Source organism: Chenopodium album, chromosome 15 (assembly GCF_948465745.1).
Source record: "Chenopodium album chromosome 15, dcCheAlbu1.1, whole genome shotgun sequence".
Classification (NCBI taxonomy): Eukaryota; Viridiplantae; Streptophyta; class Magnoliopsida; order Caryophyllales; family Amaranthaceae; genus Chenopodium; species Chenopodium album.
In genome coordinates, this window is record NC_137848.1 from 29,438,344 (window position 1) to 29,445,441 (window position 7,098).

General features: G+C 38.0%; 1 non-coding gene across 1 annotated transcript; it reads right to left on the reverse strand.

Annotated features, from left to right (window-relative positions):
• Positions 1-4,607: 4,607 nt before the first annotated feature.
• On the reverse strand, positions 4,608-4,713 carry LOC145583707 (small nucleolar RNA R71). Its single transcript, XR_014100307.1, has one exon. It is a non-coding gene; the product is annotated as a small nucleolar RNA R71 (small nucleolar RNA).
• Positions 4,714-7,098: the final 2,385 nt, after the last annotated feature.

The window sequence follows — 7,098 nt, forward strand, 5'->3', positions numbered from 1 at the left end:
TCCACAAAAATGCGCCTTCGGAGTTACTTCCGGCAAGTTACTCGGATACGTAGTAAGCACATGTGGTATTGAGAACGATCCCTCTAAAATAAAGGCAATTGTTGATATGCCTCCCCCTCAAACAGAAAAAGAAATTAAGGGGTTCATTGGCAAACTACAGTACATTAGTCAATTTATCAATAAGTTGACAATGACTTGTTAGCCAATATTTAAAAAATTGAAAAAAGAAGAAAAACATGAATGGGACGATCAATGCCAAGAGGCCTTTGAGAAAATAAAAGACCATCTCAAAAGTCCACCAGTTTTAGCACCACCAGTACCCAAACTACCTCTTAGGCTATACATCATCGTTACAGATACAACCATAGGAGCCATGTTAGCACAAGAGGTAGAAAAAGTAGAGTGTGCAATATACTATATAAGTAAAAAAATTCATCCAATACAAACAAAGTATAGCACCTTGGAAAAAAAAGTTTAGCATTAGTGTAGGCAACCAAAAAATTACGACATTATTTGCTACCCTAAGCCACTCACGTGATTTCACAAAAAAATCCGATAAAGTATTTGTTTGAACAACCACCCATACAAGGAAGAATATCCAAATGGTTGGTGATGTTGGCCGAATTTGAACTAAAATATATTCTTAAAAAATCAGTAAAAGGAAAAGTAATATCCGATTTTCTAGCTCAACATCCTATTCAAACAAGTCATGCAGAAACTACTCATCTTCCAGATGAAGAGATTCTCATGACACAAGATGACAAATGGATAATATACTTCGACGGCGCGTCCAATAAAAAAGGATGTGGTGTAGGAGTGTTACTCATAAGTCCAGAGGGAGCACATACTCCAATCTCTATCAAATTAGACTTTGAGGCTACTAATAATGTCGCGGAATGTGAAGCGTGCATTAATGGATTAGAAGCAGCAGCTAGCATAGTAGTGCAAAAATTAAAGGTATATGGAGATTCAAGTGTTGATAATAAATCATATACTAAAAAAATGGAAAATTAAAAACTCCACATTGATATTATACCAAGCACACCTAGAGCAACTCATCGAGCATTTTGATTATATTAACTTTAAATATCTCCCAAGGGATGAGAATCAATTTGCTGATACGCTAGGAAAATTAGCCTCAATAATCAACATTCCAGATCACTTAAATATGATGCCATTATGCATTGATAAAAGAAGTGAACCATCTTATTGCAACGTCATAGAGGAAATAAATGACATCAAAGGAGAAAATCCTTGGTATGATCATATCCTCCAATACATTACTCATGGCACATATCTTGTAAATACTTCATCAAAAGACCAACGAGCTTTGAGAAAACTTGCAGCCCTATATGGTTTATTTAATGGTCAATTATGCAAAAAAGGACCCAATGGTCAAAGCTTATTATGTATAGACCAACCCGAATCCACGTGACTTATGGAGGATACTCACAAAGGTGTTTGTGGACCTCACGTGAATGGAAAAATGCTTAATAAAATAATCTCACGACAAGGGTACTTTTGGTCCACCATGGAACATGATTGCATACAATATGTCAAAAAATGTCCAGAGTGCCAAATGTTCCCTAATTTACAACAACTCCCACTATCCGAAGTATATAACCTCATTTCCCCTTGGCCTTTTCCCACTTGGGGAATTGACATAATTAGTAAAGTTTCTCCAACTAGAGCAGGAGGACACAAGTACGTACTAGTAGCCATTGATTAGTTCACTAAGTGGATCGAGGTTGCTTCTTACGTTAACATCACTTCTAAACATATATATCGCAAAGTTTCTCGAACGAAAATTTTTTTGTAGATATGGAGGTCCATATGAACAAATTAGTGACCAGGGATCTCAATTCAAAGCAGAAGTTGAAACCCTCTTAGCTCGTTATAAAGTAAAACATCATCATTCGTCTCCATATAGACCTCAAATGAATGGAGCAGTAGAGTCAGCGAATAAAAACATAACATTCATCATTAAGAAAATGGTAGAAAATTATAAAGACCAGCCGAATAAACTACACTTCGCCCTATGGGGTTATAGAACATCCATACGAACATCAACAGGTGTAACTCCATACTCCTTAGTTTTCGGCATGGATGCAGTTCAACCAGTTGAACTAGAAATACCATCCCTATGCATCGTATTCAAAAGTTTGCTACCGGGAGTTGAATGGGTACGAGCAAGGTATGAAGAGCTTTTATTCCTCGATGAACGACGATTAAAAGCTTTGCATCATGTACAAGTCTACATACGACGCATAGCGCGACACTTTAACAAAAGGGTACAACCCTGTAATATTAAAGAAGGTGACTTTGTACTATAAGAGGTTAGGGGTCCACCAACCGATCCAAGAGTGAAATTCAAACCTAATTGGATAGGACCATACAGCGTAATTGAAATTCTATCATGAGGAGCCATTCGATTAATGGATATTGGTGGCGATGAATGATGAGCGTCGTTTTTGGCGCTCAAAAGAATACGATTTAGGTTCATTTTCTTTCTTTTCTTTTATCATTTTCATATAATTCTTTTAGTTTTATTTGATTTTCCATTTTTTATAATTCACTTTAGTTCTCGATTGGTTTTTACGAGTTTTTCGTATTTTTAGTTGATAATTCATAATTTTAGTTTTAGTTTTACCTTGCTACGCTTCCTCTCTTTGTTTTATTTGTGTTTTGTAGGTGACAAATCAAGTCAATTTGCTCATTTTCGGACTGCCATGTTCGCGGGCATCATCACGAGTGCACTGATGTTGGGGATGCTCGGGAGCACGGAGTTCGATCAAGCAAGCGAAGGAGCCAAAGCCCATGCATCGCACAGGGGTGCGCTCGCGCGGCAAAGGGGTGCGTGCGCGCAGACCCAGCTGTGCGCGCACGCGGCTGGGCTGTGCGTGCGCACGGCCTATGCAGCCCTCTTCGCTCGATTTTTCTTATTTATAGCTTTTGACTTTCTTTTTGGGGACGACTTAACTTTGTACTAAAGAGAGAATTTTTCTAGAAATAGTAGAGATAGAGAGTAGAGAGAGAAGCTTAAGATTTACTTGTTAGAACTTGAATTTGATCTTAGATTTCAATTTCATTTTGAAATTCCTTCTTCAATTCAATGGATATTTGTAAGATTTCTTTCCCTTGATTTACTTTTAATGCAATTCCTTCTAGTTTCTTGGATTTTGATTGAGAATATATTCCTTGCTTTAGAAATTGTTGATTGATTGGTTTTCTTTTGATTTAGCTTTAAATGAATATGAATTTGATTGAATTTGTTTTATTTCTAAATTCCACCATGTTTAGTGAGTAGATTAGTTGCTAGGGAGAAGAGGAAGCATGCTTGATTGATGATTTTTGCTAGTTGATGATGCTAAATTGATTTGAATGGTGCTATTAAATTGGTTGACATAGTTTTGCATGTGATTGATTTGACTAGGAGTGATCAACCTATAAGATTAATCTAGATTGCATTGCAAATTTCAATGACATGAACCATTGATTTGAGAATTGCTTTAATTGATTGAATTTGATTGTGATTTTCCTAGCTAGCCATTCATAGTGACCCCTAGCTTGGCTTATAGGAGATAGCCCTTGAATTCCTTTGATTGCAACTATTGTTTGTCCTTTGCAATTTTTGAATTGATTGAGTGATTTTTCGATTGGAATAATCATTGAGCTTGCATGTGGAACCCATATCCCTATTATTTAGTATATTGAATTTCTCGATTCATCTAGATTTCTTGATACCTTAGTTACCAATCGCATCTTCCGCAAACTTTGAAGTAGCTTGACCTAGGCTATAGCTTACACTTATTCATTCCCTTGGGTTCGACCCTTGACTTACCCTATACTCGTATTAGGTTGGTCGAGTGTTTATAAATTTTCTTTGACTCTAGGAAAGGGTAGAGGACGACCTACATTTTTCCCATGCCAAAAATGGCGCCGTTGCCGGGGAATGATATTGGTGCTTTGTTATAGTTGTAGAGTCTATTTCACCATTAATTGAAAAAAAAAATAATACAAAAAAGATTTTCTTTAAGGCTACATTTGTAGCCGTGCTACTAACCATTTCTTTTGAGATTTTATGCATTGAGCACGTGATCATTCACTAGTGCCATTTGATCCGGAAATTGAGAGAACTATTGCAAGGTTTAGGAGTGCTAGACGATCTTTGAGCCCTAGCATTTCAAGTGAAGAAGAGCCACAACAAGAAGAACAAGCAAGAATGGGAGAAAATCCGAGAGTGGCATTGAAAGAATTGGGGATTCCCGGTGCATATAGATTTGAGAGTGGGATTGCTCCACCTACAACACCGGCAAATGATTTTGAAATAAGACCGGCAATGGTTACTTTGATAGAGAGGCAAAAATTTAGTGGGGCCAAGCATGAAAGCACACTAAACCATCTCAAGGAGTTTGAGAAGTATTGCAATACTATCAAGGTGAACGGAATTTCCCAAGAATTCATCCGCCTCAAGCTCTTTCCCTTTTCTCTTATAGGGCGTGCTTTGGAATGGCTAGACAAGGAGGTAAAGCCGAATTCTCTAAGGACATGGGACGAGGTCACCAAGGAATTTCTATCTCGTTTCTATCCTCAAAAGAAAACGGCGGAAGCTAGAGCTTTGATTCAAGGTTTCAAACAAAAGCCAAATGAGAGCCTCTATGAAGCATGGGAGAGATACAAGGAGTATCAAAGAGAATGTCCTCATCACGGAATTCCAACCTATCAAATCATTCAAATTTTCTATGGAGGTCTTAGCCCTCAAGGAAAATCATGTTTAGATGGAGGAGCCGGAGGTCCTATCATGAACAAAACGGAAGAGGAAGTGGTGGACATAATTGAGGACGTAGTGAGGTATTATAGAGATTAGCAAGATGGAGAAAGAGAATCAACTAGCAAGAGTAGCTCTTCGGTGTACTCGGTTGATCATTTAAATGCAATCAACAATCTATCCTCTCAAATGACAAACTTGGGGAAGGAGATGTCAGCTATCAAGGCAAAGTTGGAAAGGGCTACCTACCAAGTTTCAAGTCTTCCCTCCTAAACTAAGGGGAGAGGTACGTCTTCTAATTCTCAACCCCTTCCTTCTTCTAGTAACATGCCTAGTGGATGCTTGTTTTGTGATGATTGTGGGTCGTATGAGCATGATGTTTCTAGTTGCCCTCATGCATGTATGGATGTTTGTGATGATCAAGATGGAAATGTGAATGTGCATGTGAACTATGTGTCAAATAATCATGATTCTAGGTTTGAGAATCAAAGAGGTCAATGGAATAGGAATTACAACAATCATGGAAATTTTGACAACTATAACCAAGGCGGTGGTTATAGGAACCAAGGGAACCAAGGTTCTCGAGGTAACTATAACAATCAAGGTTATAGTAGCCAAAATCAAAACCAAAATTATGGTAAACAAAACCAAGGTTATGGGAATCATAATCAAGGTAGTGGTAACCATAATTAAGGTTGTGTCAAAATCAAAGTAGAGGTAATTGGAACAATCAAGGTAGAGGCAATTTTCAAAACAATGTTCAAAGAGGCCCTCCACCCGGATTTGCTCCAAAGGCCCAAAATGATAATTCCTATGTTTAATCATCTTCTTCTTCACATAGAACAAATTTGGAAGAAATCTTTGAAAATCAAACAAAGTTGTTGAACACTTACATGACCGTAAGTGATAAGAAATTTAATGAAATGATGATTCATAATAAGATGCTTGAAAACCAAATTTCTCAACTTGCTAATGCTTTGAAAGACCATGCTAGTCCTTCTTCTTTAACTTCCCAAGGCCTAGATCCTAAGAGACCGGTTAATGCTATTGTCACAAGAAGTGGTAAGATCCTTGAGGAGAGTTTGCCTAGGAAGAGTGAGACTAAAGAAGGCACAAAAGGGGCGTTGGTTGAAGATGAGAGAAATGGTGCATCTTTGAGTGAGGTTGAGATTGAGAAACCTAGTGAGGTGAGAGTGGAGAAAGAGATTGTGAAACCTAAGCTTCCTTATCCACAAAAATTCATGAGACACAAGTTAGATGAACAATTTGGAAGATTTATAGACATGCTTAAGCAACTTCACCTCTCTTTACCATTTACCGAAGTTGTCACCCAAATGCCCAACTACGCAAAATTCCTTAAAGACATTTTGAGTGGTAGGAGAACATGTGATGGTGTAGAGACGGTGAACTTGACCGAGAATTGTAGTGCTATCATAATGAACAAGATGCCACCTAAGCTAAAATATCCCGAAAACTTTTCTATCCCTTGTGCCATTTATAAAATGCAAATTGAGAATGTCGTGTGTGACCTAGGAGCTAGTGTTAGCCTTATGCCATACTCGGTATACCAAAGACTTGAGCTAGGAGAACTCTTACCTACTAACATCACTTTGCAATTGGCCGATAGGTCAATTAAGTTCCCTAAGGGTAAGGTAGAGGATGTTCCTTTAAGGGTCGGGAAATTTGGTATTCCGGTGGATTTTGTTGTGCTTGAGATGGATGAAGATGCTAATATCCCCATCATTCTAGGGAGACCATTCCTTGCTACTTCGGGTGTTTTGATAGATGTAAAAAGTGCTAAAATTTCACTCAAAGTAGGGGATGAAGTGATAGAATTTCATTTAAATAATAGCATGAAATATCCAAGTTCTTCTCTAGAAAATTGTATGTTAATTGATTCTCTCGATCATGTTGTGTCTTCCATGCATGAGCAATTACTCACTTCTAACGATGCTCTTGAGTATGTTTTGTTAAATAAGGAGAAGATAGGTACCCCAATCAAGGAGATGGGTTTGTATGAAGATTTGCTCAATGGAAGCTTTGAGGATGATGAAGAACAAATGTGTTTGAGCATTTCTAGCCAAGAAGAGTTGCAAGTGGCAACATCAAAGGAAGGTAAAGGTGCTCCAATGGTTGAGCTCAAACCTCTCCATCACACCTTAGGTATGAGTTTTTGGGACCCAACTCCACTTTTCCCGTGATTGTTAGCTCTTCTTTGAGTGAGCATCAAGCTCAAAAGTTGTGTGGTGTTTTGAAAAAGCACCGAAGTGCTTTGGGTTATACCATTGATGACCTCAAAGGTATAAGCCCCGCTTTATGTACACATCACA